The following is a 14,296-nucleotide window of genomic DNA, read 5'->3' as shown; positions in this document are numbered from 1 at the left end:
CATTAAGGATATCTCTGTGCTTTGCTCCATTCAGCTTTCCCACAATGCTGACACTTTTCCCAGTCCCTGCTGCTGAGAAACACCCCCACAGCATGATGCTGCCACCACCATGCTTCACTGCTTGGATGGTATTGGGCAGCTGATGATCAGTTTCTGGTTGTCTCCAGACATCATGTTTAGAATTGAGGCCAAACAGGTCAGTCTTGGTTTCATCAGACCAGAGAATGTTGTTTTCTCACAGTCTGAGAGTCCTTCAGGTGCTTTTTTGCAAACTCCAAATGGGCTTTCTTGTATTTTGCACTGAGGAAAGGCTTTCATCTTGCCACTCCACCACAAAGCCTCAATCACTGGAGGACTGCATTGATGGTTGTCCTTCTGGAACTTTGTCCCATCTCTACACAGGATCTCGGGAGCTCATTCAGAGAGACCATCAGGTTCTTGGTCAGCTCTAATGGCGCTTTCACATTAGGCCCAGTTGTTTCAAACAGTGCCTCTGCGCGATTCCTTCCCCTCCCCCTTCCCCCGCTGGCTTGCTTTCACACTAGCAACACTGAACCGTGCCAGGGCCCACTTGCGTATTTACTCAGTCTGAAACAGCAGGTGGCGGGATGCATGTAGCTGGTTTACAGCCCCGCAAAGGAGGAGAAAGAAGAAGCTACCATGGCAACCACTGGGGTCATGACCTGAGCAAAGATTATTTTTGTTTTGACCCGGCAAAAACTCCATCCTGCAGCCATGGATGATTGAAATCACTTTTTAAGATGCCAGTAACTTCGCTCTTCGTCTCTGCACATCTACTACAGCTCAGAGGATTAAATGGGATCACGCTGCACAGATACATTGGTTTTTGAGGTGACAGGAGACTTTTATTTCCTTTGCACCTCCTCTCACTGACTCCAACTTGTGTTCATCTGTAATGTGAGTCACAGCAGACCATTTATTGGCTGGATTCTGATGATTTTACGCCCTTTATTAAAGAAAAAGTTGAACAAACTGCCGCGCTGTGGAAAGAAGTTTAGTTTTTAAGATGATGTCATAAAGCTGATACGTTGTTCTGTCACATATCCGAACGTAGTTGCATTCACATCTCATCTGAACCATGCCAGAGTCCACTTGAATTGGGCCCGAGACCACCTCCCCAAGTGGGCCCGGGCCCGGTGCCCAGGCGTGGTTCATTTGCATTCACACTACCCAAACGAACTGGACTTTGGGCTCAAGTGCACTTGGACCCGGGCCTGTGCCCCTAGTGTGAAAACCACCTAAAACTAAGGCCCTTCTCCTCACTCAGTTTGGTGAGCCACAAGCTTTTGGAAGAGTCCTGGATGTGAATTATGGAGACCACTGTATTCTTGGGAGACTTTTGTAGCCTTCCCCAGATCTGTGCCTGTCAACAATCCTGTCTCTGAGCTCTTCAGGCAGTTCCTTTGACCTCATGGCTTGGTTTTTGCTCTGATATCATTTTCAGCTGTGAGGCCTTCTACACAGTGGCGTGCCCTTCCAAATCATGTCAAATCAGTTTAATTTACCACAGGTGGACTCCAATCAAAGTGTAGAAACATCTTAGCAAAGATAAAGAGAAATGGAGGAAATTGAGCTACATTTGCAGCGTTTTTTGCAAAGGGTCTGAATGATTGTGTCATTGTGATTTTTCAGTCTTTATTTTTCATAAAACTGCAAAAAATTCTAAAATTCTGTTTTCACTTTGTCATTATTGGGTACTGAGTGCAGGTTCATGAGATTTTATTTATTTTTTATTTTTTTTTACTGTAGCACCAGGCTGCAGCACAACAAAATTGAGAAAACTGAAGGCTTACCGGAAAATAAATGTAAAAAAGTTTGTGTGAACACTGGTCCAGTGTATGCATTTGGAGGATTATAATGTTAAAAATCTGCTGAAACTGTCCTTTTGTCTGAGGTCTCCCATGTTTTTACATCAGATTTTGAAAATCCTCCAGTTTGTGTTCAGCCTTACAAGGAAATCCAGTTCTCATATCTCCATCGCTGCAGCTGCATTTATTGGTATTCAAAGACTCGGCCTGACAGTTTAAATAGCAGAGGCTGTAATTCAACCAAACTGTTGTAGCTCAGTGACTTTTAGTAGATTTATATCCTCACTTCAACAGAACCATATGGACCAAATGATGCTTTGCTGCTCCTCTGTCACTTCCACACTAAAAGGATGAGAGACATCCCCTTCACTGTGGGTCACAGAGAGGGAAAGGTTGAGATGTACTCAGGCTGATGAGACCTGATCTTTCTGTTTGAGGGATACAACCATGATGACTGTCCATGTATCATTAACCAGCTAATGGACATGCATGGACATGTCTTTATAAAGAAGCAAATACTGGGATATATTCATATCATTTTGAGGGGAAATTTACCATTCAGATCATTATAGACTTGGCTAAAGTGTAGTTCTATTCAAAGTTGCCCTCCCTTATCCTGAACTCATGATCAGTCTGTTTGCTTTACAATGAATGTATACCTATCAGGAGACATGTTAGATCAGTTTGAGTTTGATGGCAGCAGCACACCTCAAAAAAGAAGGGATGAGGCCTCGTTTACCATTATGTAGCATCCCCGCTTCTTTAAACAACAGTCTGTTAAAGTCTGGGAAGTGAGGAAACCAGTTAACGGCGTTTTGGGATAGAAATGTTGTCCCATTCTTGTCTGAGGTAGGATTGTAGCTGCTCAACAGTCCTGGGTCTTCTTTGCTGGATTTTTCCTTTTTAAAATGTTGTCTATCGGTGAAAGGTCTGAACTGCAGACAGGCCATTTCAGCACCTGGACTCTTTTACTGTGAAGCCATGCTGTTGTGATGGATGTAGTTTAGCTGACATAATCATGGCTTTCTCTGAACGAGACATTGTCTAAATGGGAGCAAATGTTGCTCTAAAACCTCTATCTACTTTTCAGCTTTGATAGTGCATTTCATGATGTGTAAGCTGTTCGTGCCATAGGCACTAATGCACAGTCCCCTCCAAAAGTATTGGAAAAGTGGGCCCAATTCTTTTATTTTCACTGTAGACTAAAAACATTTTGGTTTGACATGAAAAGGTGAATATGAGACAATAGATCAACATTTCAGCTTTTATTTCCAGGTGTTTACATCTGGATCTGATGAGCCACTTTGAAGATAGCTCCTTTTGTTTGAACCCACCCATTTTTCATGTGAGCAAAAGTATTGGAACGTGACTGACAGGTGTGTTTCGCCAAGATGTGTCCAATGACACTGATCATTCACACAATAGATAGCGATGAATTTCTACACCCAGTTTCAGATTTGGGTTGCCTTTGGAGACTGCATTTATGGTTGAGAGCTGTAAACAATATAAAAACCAGAGAGCTGTCTATGGGTGAAAAACAAGCGATTATGAAGCTGACAGGAGATGGAAAATCCATCAGAGCCTTTGTACAAACATTGGCCATAGCTAGTACAACCACTAGGAATGTCCTCGAGAAGAAATAAACCATTGGTGTACTTGGTAACAGACGTCGGACAGGTAGATCAAGGAAAACAGCAGCATTCACATAACACTTTACAACAAACATTTAAACTGTGAACACGTGTTCCTATTGGTCAGATTAAACTATGATAGTGAGAGCACGCGGATGATCAAGGGGTTTAAGGTGCTACCCATGTACGTGGGCGGTCTGGATTTGAATCCGGCCTGTGACCCTTTACCACATGTGTCTCCCCACTCCCTTCCAAGTTTCTGACTCTATCCACTGTCCTTCCTCTATCCAGAAAAGGCCCAGAAATAAATCTAAAAAAAAAAAAAAACAACTATGATAATGAACTATTCTGCCTTTGAATGTAGCTGTTTTTAATTGTTAATGACAGTTTTTTAATTGTTCTGATTGACACAGATTTGTTTATTTCTGTTGTTCTCTAATTAGTGAAAATTAGGGCATGCCCTCAATGATTCTTCCAGATAAATGAAGGTTGAATGAATGAATTTATGATTTTTATGATTATGGCAGGGCTGTATGGCAGCACAGGGATTAGTGTTGTGGCCTCATAGCAAGAAGGTTCCTGATTCACTTCCCTGTCAGGGCCTTTCTGTGTAGAGTTTGCATGTTCTCCCCAGGCACTCCGGCTTCCTCCCACCACCAAAGACATGCTCGTTAGGTTGATTGATCACTCTAAAATTGGCCGTGAGAGTGAACGTACCTGATTGTCTCTCTCTATATGTCAGCCCTGTGATTGACTGATGACCAGTCCAGGGTCTTCGCTACAGCTGGGATAGGCTCCAGCCCAACAGGTTAAGCGGTATAAAAAATGGATGGGTGATTATGGCAATGGATTCAAACCAGTGCACCCAAGAAGTGTTTTGAGAGGTATTAAAGGCAGCCAGAGCAACGGGGTGGTGTGCAACTTGAGACAGACTCAAACACACAGACCCACGCCAATTAGATGTGTTGCTACCATCAAATCCAATATGAGCTAACGTTTTCATGAGCTGTTAAAATGTCTCACTGATATGTTGATTATGATGTAATGCAAAGAAAATAAGGGTTTATTAGATTTGACAATCATTACATTTTATATTTATTTACATTTTACACTGTGACCAACTTCTTTGGAAGTGGGGTTGTAATTTAAACTCACAAAACGTAGAGACATGAAGATGCATTTTAAATGTTTAAACTACTCATCCTCTTGTGCTCAACATCTGGTTAAATGTGTTAAATGTCATGACTCAAATAAAAGGATCAACGCTGTCTTTTATTCACAAATCATCCGTCCAATCAGGATCATTTCTTGCTGCTGATTTCTACCATCCACTAATTTTCCATGAATAACTTTCTCTAAGCCCTGCCACTGACTGGTGACCAGTCCAGGGTGTACCCCGCCTCTTGCCCAATGACAGCTGGGATAGGCTCCAGCCCCCCCACGACCCCCAGCTGATAAGCGGTTTAGAAAATGAATGGATGGATGGAACTTTCTCTTAGCTTTTCATGAAGCTGATGAGAGTGGCAGACCGGAGTCACGAACAGAAAGTCTGTCTCCTCCTGAGGGCGAAAAACATGAAATCATAATGACTTAATCTGAATTGATTTGGAGTTTAAATATGGAATTAACTAAGATCAAATATTTAACTAAAGCAGACTTAGTGAAAACTTAATGTTCCTTTCACCAGATCATTATCATCATAGCTTGCCAATTTAATGGGATTTTTTAACTCATAATATCATCAGCACATTTACTTTCCAGTAGCTGCCAGAGAGACTCTCTGAGAGTTACATCGACCTCTGAGGCCTTAATATTTGCTCAGATCATGTCAGTAAACTCTCAGGTCTCCATGACCTATCTTACCGGTCTTCTAGCTTCATGTTGAACCGTTCCCATGTTCTTTCTGTAAGTGAGAACGATGTTTGAATGACATGACACTGGCAGCTGTAATACTCTGTGTTTTTTTCTAGTTTTTATGAGTCATAAAACACCGTTACAGCCATCGCAGGGCTTGTCATTTTTCCGTCTGCTGATTTCTAATATCAGGACCGGAGGCTCTGTGGTTTGAATGTCTTTTCTTTACCCTTTAGAACATCACTATTAATGAAACGTTCCAGCCAACAGAGAGCTACATCAGGTAGCAATTGAGGTGTCAGTTACGAGAATGATTACATCTGAAAGCATGCCCTGCCTCATGAACAGGTGGCTTCCTGTGCCATTAAGGGCAAGCGTGCACACTGAGATTTGGAGCCGATTTGACTAAAATCAAGGTGGAATGTCAGCTCACATGGTGCAAATCAATCATTGGTGATTTGAGAACTATTAATGGTCAAGTAAGCCTGGCAGATCTTAGTTAATGTTGGTTTTGAAGCAAAATGGTGAGAAACACTGTGGTTAAACTAAAAAATATATGTTTTGTTTTGTTGAGGTTTATTTAATAACATCATTCTTTAATGTCATCAGATGAGACACTATGACACTGCACATCACCAGAAACACACCATTCCCACGTTGAAGCACAGTGGTGGCCGATTCAAAGCAGATTCTTAAATCTGCTTTGTTTGACAATCCTCAGAAGGCTGAGCTCATCCCTGTTGCTTATGCTCTTGTTCTTATCACACTTTTCCTTTCCCCTGCATATAAGTGCTTTGAAACAGCCTCTGAGAACAGCGTGCCCTTCAGCAGTGACCTTCTGCGACTTACCCTCCTTGTGTTAGGGTGTCAGTGATTGTCTTCTAGATTTCCTCATGTCAGCAGTCTTCCCCATGACTGTGGTTATGTGTACTGAACCAGAGTGAGAGAATAACAGCTTAGGAAACCTTTGCAAAATGGAGTAATCCACAATATTCTAAAAGCTTGAGATACTAGATGTCTAGTTTTTTTTTTTTTTTTTTTTTTTACCTAGAAACTATAATCATCAAAATCTAGAATATTAGGAAATTTAACTTTCTGAAGTAAATTACAGGAATTAAAAAAACTTTTACATGATATTGTGTTTTTTTTTTTTTTTTTTAGTTGCATCTGAATACTACACATATACAGTCTATCCATGGCTTACCTACAGCTGTAGGTGTGAGCTGCAGACTGGGATGTCCTTTTCAGACTTTGTGCGTGTTTGCTACATGACGGCTGCAGCATGCATCCACATAGGCTTGCACCGTCCCAGCTTTTATACCAAGCACAAATGAAAGAGAACCCTGTCTGTCTGTCTTCATAGGTTTAACCCCATAAATCTACTGAAAAGTGGCTAGAATCATTGTAGAACTAAGCTGGACATACAAGCGTTCTGTAAAAAGCAGTATGTTTCTCCAGAAAAATGCCAAACCAGGCTTTTATTTTGAAAAGCCCAAACTGTGAGGAGTAACTGTTATCTTTCCTGAGACGTCTTCTACTGATGTGGAGGCAGAAAGCTTCAGCAACGGTTAAAATTTAGAGACAACTAGAGGACAACTGAGACATTTTGGCATCTGGCATCCATCAGAGTCATCAAGAAACACGTAAAATAAGACTGCTCTTATCAGATGTGTAGTGGATGATTTTGCCATGATTTTTCCATTGTGTCCTCCTGTGAATGCACAAAAAAATGCATATTAAGGCTGAAATCAGGCCCAACTTTAAGACATCTATAGAGCTTTAAAGCTGTGTCAGAACCATCCAGAAATCACCCAGAAAGTGAACTGTTCTGCCCGTTGTCCTTGAGGTGACATCATCTCCTCAGACGGTCAACACAGGAACGAACCTAGAACCGCTCTCATCCCAGGGGAGGGCGCTGGTGAATCTAGTGTATGGGTTGAAGGGGGCCGTGGCCGCTCTCTGACTCTGCTGTCATGTCAGCCCTTCATTTGAGGAGACTCGTGATGATATACAGCATCATTTCATGTGATCTAATTATGGGCTCTCATGCATTTCACTCAACATTCTTAAGTCAGTCTGCCACTCACAAATGCAAAAAAGGATGAAAGCTGGGAGTGACTTTGCCTTCAAAGGGATGTAAATGTCTGAAAACTTCCATCTATTTGTGATGTGGAGGGTTGAATAGTTTACTGAGCTATGCTTGTGTCAAAACAGGTTAATCATACAAATTTATTGAAGTACAGTCCTTCTGAATACACCAGGGAAAACACGCCTTTATATCTGATCTTTGGCAGCTATTTACAGTGACAAAAATAACAATAAGGAGGTACACAGGGGAATTGAACATGAAGGGAAAAATGAAGTATTGATGGATTTAGAACAGTAGCCAAAGAGGCAGAAGACAATGAGTTAGAAGGCAGAGTCATAATATTTTTAAAATGTTAAGGTTGCTAAGTGCATTCTTTATGCCATAAGCACAAACACATTCATGCATGCTCATAGATACAGTAGATCATTGGCAGCCTTCATGATTTTTGCAGAAAAACCATTACCTTTGCAGATGCAGTGCCTATAAAAAGTCTTCAGCCCCTTTGGATGTTTTCTTTTTCTTTGTTTTTCTGATTTTAGAAATCAATCATGGTCAATTTAATTTGGCTTTTTGGCAAAGAAAAAGAAAGAATTGCTGTCAAAACTGCTCAAGATCCATCAGGTTTCCCAGGTGATATCAGCCCTTTAAGTACAGCCAAAAATTCCCTATTGGATTGAGGTCTGGGCTTTGACTCGGCCACTCTGGAACATTCACTTTGTTGTCTTTAAACCAGAGGCTCTCAATCTTTACCAGGCTAGGGCAGAAAATGTCCAGTGAACCTCACATAACCCTAAAGCTGATTATTTTAAACTCTTCAACCTAAACACAAGCTCTTGTCCAGTTGAGTGTGGCTTCTTACATTTTGCAATCCTTTGAGCAGCCAAATAAGAATCCCTCTGTGCTTTTCTGAGGTTGTGATCAGTTTCATCTTTTGTGTTTTCAGGTGGATGTATTCCTCACCCTTTTGTGAGAAGAAGTCTTTAGTTTTGTCTTTAAACTCTGCGTGCTTTGTTATCAGATGATGCTTTAGCTTGGCGGGCTTCATGGATACACATGAAGACACACAACACATTTTGATCTTCTGTTGCTGCTCTCAATAAAACCAAACTCAAGACAGCTGTCATCATATTTTCTTAGTAGCTGGTTTGGGCCAAGCATCACTTGATGAATTGGATGCTGTTCTGCCCTCACAGCTAGACTTGAATGCAGCTATGCAGATAGATAACTCTTTGACACATTGACAAGTGTATTGTCTACTTTAATGAGACGTTTCCTTCAATCATCAACAGAGTAAAACTAAAAGGGAGTCAAACACAATATTCAGTCACTTGACTAAGTAAATGACAGACATGAATATTACACATCCTGCAACAATTCACACATTATGTGTACAAAATGAGTGTAACAAAATGGATGCCACTCTTACTAGCATTAGGCATATGAAAAAAGTAATGCTTGCTAACCACAGAAAATATGTTTGATGTTGAAATAAAGATGCACATTTATCACAATCACTGTGTAACATATTGCTAAATTGCTCACTAAAATGATCAATTTGCAAGAAACGATCTAAGATGAGGTATATCTCAAAGCTACATGAACTCACAATAAGGCTAACACTGAAACAACAGTTCATTAATTACAATTCTTCAGAAAACTAGAAACACAAAATGACCTTCAAAATATCCTTTAAAACACGTTAAATGATATAAATACTCACAGGCAGTGCTTTCGTTAAGAAAAACAATGAGGGATGGATGAAGATTCAATTTCACACTGACCTCTGTCACTGTCAGCCATTAACTAAACCTGTCAGACTCACTTCCTCATTCTTGCTGACCTGAGTCATTCTGATTGGCTGGTATAACCAAGAGGGTCTGGCTGCAACCCTCGAGCAAAACTCTATGCTGGGGTGTTCGGTTGGAGATCTCTACGCTGGGGCGAAACCTCTTCGCTGGGGCGTGACGCCATTGCCCAAGCCTACGCTAAGGCGTGCAGCATGTTAGCTGTTGTTAGCATGACCTAGCTGTTGTTAGCATTACTACAACGCTATGCTTATGACACATTAGCATAGCCCCGTACGCTGGGGCTATGCTAATACGCCATACTGTATGGGTCTACGCTATTAAACCCCGACTGGTTTGGTTTAGGCGTTTAAATCTGACTGGTTAGGTTTAGGCATTAAAATCCGATTGGTTAGGTTTAGGGTCAGCCTGTCGGCAAGACAAAGCTGAAATTTCGTCGCAGGTAATATACGTCACACCCCAGCGTAGAGGTCCGCCGGCTCGGGCAATATACGTCACGCCCCAGCGTAGAGGTTTCGCCCCAGCGTAGAGGTTTTGCCCCAGTGTTGAGGTCTCCAACTGAACACCCCAGCGTAGAGTTTTGCCCGAGGGCTGCAGCCAGATGCCTCTCGGGATAACTCTAGCAAAGGAATACAAAAGAAAGAGCAGCACCATCTACTGACAGAACTAAAAACAACACTGTATACTGGTAGACCAGCCAGCACAGATACGCTTAAATGTTTATCCATTGTTGCTAGCTGGACCTGCACACCAAACGCATCCTGAGCAAAGTGACTGATGCATAATAAGTTATAGATTTTACCCTCTTCCTTTACAAGCCTTCCAGGGCCAGCTGCCAAGAAGCATCCCCACAGAATGATGCTGCCACCTCCATGCTTCACAGTAAGGATGGTGTGTTTGTGGTGATGTGCAGTGTCGTAGTGTCTCCTCTGATGGCCAAAAAGCTTAATTTTGGTTCCATCAGCTCAAAGAACTGCCTTCCACTTGACCATGGAGTCTCCCACATGCCTTTTGGTGAACTCTAGTCCAGATTGAATCTGAGTTTTCTTCAACAGTGTCTTTCTCTTTGCCACTCTCCCATAAAGCTCGGACTGGTGAAGAACTAAGCCAACAGTTGTTGTCTGCAGAGTCTCTCCCATCTCAGCTGCTGAAGCTTGGAGCTCCTTCAGTGTAGTCATAGGTGTCTTGGTGTCCTCTCTCTCTAGTCTCCTTCTTGCACGCTCACCCAGTTTGTGAGGACATCCTGATCTATACATATTTACACATGTGACATATTCCTTCCATTTCTAGATGATGAATTTAACTGAACTCTGGGGGATGTTTGGTACCTTGGAAATTATTTTGTATCAATCCCCTGACTTGTACTTTTCAATAACCTTTTTTCTGAGTTGCTCTGAGTGTTAGGTTGTCTTCATGGTATAATGGTAGCCAGGAATACTGATTAACCAGTGACTGGACCTTCCAGACACAGGTGTCCTCATACTACATTCACTGCACTCAGGTAAACCCCAATATCTCTAGTTGTGAGACTACCAGCGCCAGTTGGCTGGACCTCTGTTGAATAGTCAGCTGCGTTAAAGGGGTGAGTGTTAACGTAGAAGTTTGTGGTTATGGACAGGCTCCATTAATGAGAAAAATTGCTGTTTTACTTGAAGATTGTGGGTAGTGTAGTTCTAGTACCCAAGGTCTAAATTAAACCCTGTGTTCTTTTCTTGAAACCAATTTGATGATATTCAAGCTTGGTGTTAGTTCATGCAGGACACAGAAGTCATACTTCCTGTAGCAATCAGCTGATGGCTAGATTTCAATTATGGTCTCTCAGGTCTCACAGCAAATCACAGCTCATTCTCTCAATATGGTGGTCCATTTAACTATAAAATCCTTCCCACTGATCGCTGCTGCATCACACCACAAAGCTTCACCTCCATCTGAGTGCTGAAAATGCTGAACTACACTGAGTTTGCATTGAAAGTGAGCGCTGTCAGCACTCAAACACAGGCTCTGGACAGAGGCCCTGAAGTAGCTGGTTCTTCCCTTTGGCTATTTGCTGTTTCCTCACTTAAACAAATGAAGACTAGCACTCACACACATGAAGGCACTGTGATTGAGATGCCAGCTGAACTAGAGCACAGGGCGGACGTCTCACAGACACACCCTCCAGCCGGCACAAAGCCACACAGTCAGCCATGTCAGCATCATCATGTAACAATAAGAAATGATTGACACATTCAGAGGTGATGGAAGAGGATTCTTCTCATGATTGGAGCCTTTCAGTCAGCTCTCGCTGTCAGACACATCCCCGCTCTACCGCCGACAGAAGCAGTCTTCTCCATGAAGAAGACGACGACACAGAGACACACATGCACAGAGACAATTCATCACAAGTGGTTGCCACAGTAATATGGGTCATTGCTCCCTCGGCTATGTCCCAGCTTCTGAGAGGGTGGAAAAGGAAGAGAGAGAGAGAAATGAGAGGAACGGATGAACAGATGGGATGTAGAGGTGGTGGAGGTGGAGGTAAGCTTTGGCATGGCTGCTTCACCTGCAGGACATGACAGATTTTTCTTTTTTTTTTTTTTTTTTTTTTTAGTAAAACCATCAACTCTGGCCACTCAGACCTCATATTAGTACATTAGGACAGCCGAATGAGATTTAGCTGAACATATTTAATGTTTTACTAATGCATCTGAGCTGACTTTGGGTGGTTTCACATCGGGGACACTGTGCTGAATCTGAGTAAGCTTAACCCTAGAATCTGGTTCATTTGATCAGTTCAAGAGTAAAACAAAGATGCAGTAGGATGAGTGAGGATAATTCCCAATCAGCATTCATTTTGGCTGCTTTAGTTTTAGGGTGCCTTCACGAGGCACAATTGTTTAGTACCATGCCCTGGCCCGATTGCTCCCCCTCCCCTCTCTGAGCTAACTTGTCTGATACTGCAGGTGGTGTTATGCATGTAGCTGGTTTACAGATGCTTGCAAAGGAGTCCATCCTACCACCACATGGATTTGTAAAACTCATTTTTTAAAACTCCAGCAACAACCTTCTTTGTTTATACATCTAACATTTGTCAACTAAATTCTGATTATTTCCACCATGCATTCAGAAAAATGTCAACAAAATGCTGAACCCATGAAAGAAATTTGACACAGACTCAACTTTCTGACCTGTACCAGGCTGTGGTTGCATTCAAATCTCATGTGTATTGTGCAGAGTCATCTTGAATCGGGCCCAAGACCGCCCAGCCCGGAGCTCTCTGCAGCCGATACTCAGGACTTCTGTTTTTGCCAGATGCCGGACCAATAGGCATCACTTCAGCACAGAGAAGCTTGAGCAGGGCAGGAAGTTTCACCTTAACTAAATAAAAATATCTGGTTAAATTTCAGAATAAAATACTCTGTGTTGACACCAGACAAAGGTCCATTCATATTTCCCTTAATATCCACAAAACATCGTAGCGGCATGTAGCAGACCCTGGAGATAACAGGTCAGAGGGACAAGAAGAATAGGTAAAGTAATCCGAATCCTACTTCTAAAACAAATGATAGAAAACTGATTAAGCTTATGCATTTACAAATAGGTAACTTACCTATGGTAGAAGCACAAAAATCCAAATAAAAGAACAAAAAAAAACAAAAAAAAATCAAGCAAGTCCACACTTCTCCAACTCGTACTGTTTGGAAACACGTTTATTGTGGTTTTGTTGATAGATTTGTTTCACACATCTATCAGTTAAACCACTCATAGACAGTGTTTGGGAAAGGGCAGAGCCTTTAAAAAAACCTGGAGGGTGAATGGATGAACGTTCTGTCTGTCTCATCTTTACGGGCCAATCAGAACACAAAACATAGAGAACTGCATAACGTGAACCATGGCGACTGTAGACATGTCAGTACACGACTTTTGTCATTTAAAAAAAAAAAAACTCACTGCTGTTCTTTGTTCTTCTTTTTACGAAGAAATGTCATCAAGTTCTGTAAAAAATTGGTGCTTTTGCAGCATCCACACTAATGTTTTCCTCCATAACTGCACCGGCCTCTTGTCGCTGCTTGCTTAGATCACAACTCCACCCTGCCTGAAAGTATTTCCACTCGTCGCTGATTGGTTCTGTCACTTTCTAACCGGGCCCAAATGGTTCATCTGCTTTGCAAGGCTCAAATAACTAGGGGTGTGATGATATTTGTCCCGAACCGTCAGCTGTCACAGTTCGGGGAATGTATTCACACAACTAATAGTTCTGAACAATTTAAAAAAAAAAAAAAAAACATAAGAAAACAAACATACGTTTTTGCCCACCAATTCAGGAGGCAGTCATGTTCTCAAGTCTTTGCTGATGCTTATTTTACAACCAATGGAAAACAGGAAGTAGCCGGCATGCAAAAAACACACAAGGAAGAAAAGTTGACTAGAGAAGAGAGACTCACCAGCCTCTTCTCCCTCCTCATATCTGCACTGTTTTTAAAAACCTCCAGATGTGAAAGCAGAGATCTGAGGATATTAGCTGATACATGCTGATACATTTCAAAGACTGCACGGACACTTAAAAGTAGAGAAAAGCCTTCACAAGCATGTTTTTGAGCACTCTGCTTAGACTCTGTTGCAAGATCCCATGACCTAGTCTGCAGTCTTGCACTGACAGAGGTTTAAGGATTTCAGCACATTTCATTAGTCATAAACACGATACATTGCTATAAAATGTACATATTTTAATGTGCATTTTATGTTCTATTTTGTGGTGATCTCGACTACTCTGGTTTTATTTTGGTGGTCTCCGGTTCCGTGTTGCTGGCTGCAAGGCTCTCTCCCTTCCCCCCTGGAGGTGCTGAGGCTGACACACCTGAGGCCCATCTACAATCAGCTCACCACTGAACTAGGCTGCAGACTCTGTCCTCAGCGCCAATGTATTAACGACCTCTCACAGTGGTACATCGCTCCTCTAAGTTATCTCTTGTGATTAACTTGAGTAATTTCTTGTGAACGTTTTTTGACCATTTGACTAACTGTGCCTCACTCCTGCCTCTCGTCAGCCCCAAGCCCAGCATGCTCTCACTGGATCCCCTCACCCCTCTGGACTCACAGATCCCCCCA

The 14,296-nt window shown here is 42.1% G+C and overlaps 1 pseudogene; it reads right to left on the bottom strand.

Annotated features, from left to right (window-relative positions):
• Window positions 1–14,296, bottom strand: part of LOC121521914 — a 116,371-nt pseudogene that overhangs the window by 43,069 nt on the left and 59,006 nt on the right.

The sequence above is a fragment of the Cheilinus undulatus genome, linkage group 2 (genome assembly GCF_018320785.1).
Source record: "Cheilinus undulatus linkage group 2, ASM1832078v1, whole genome shotgun sequence".
NCBI classification, from domain to species: domain Eukaryota; kingdom Metazoa; phylum Chordata; class Actinopteri; order Labriformes; family Labridae; genus Cheilinus; species Cheilinus undulatus.
This window is presented reverse-complemented; position numbering and strand designations above follow the sequence as displayed.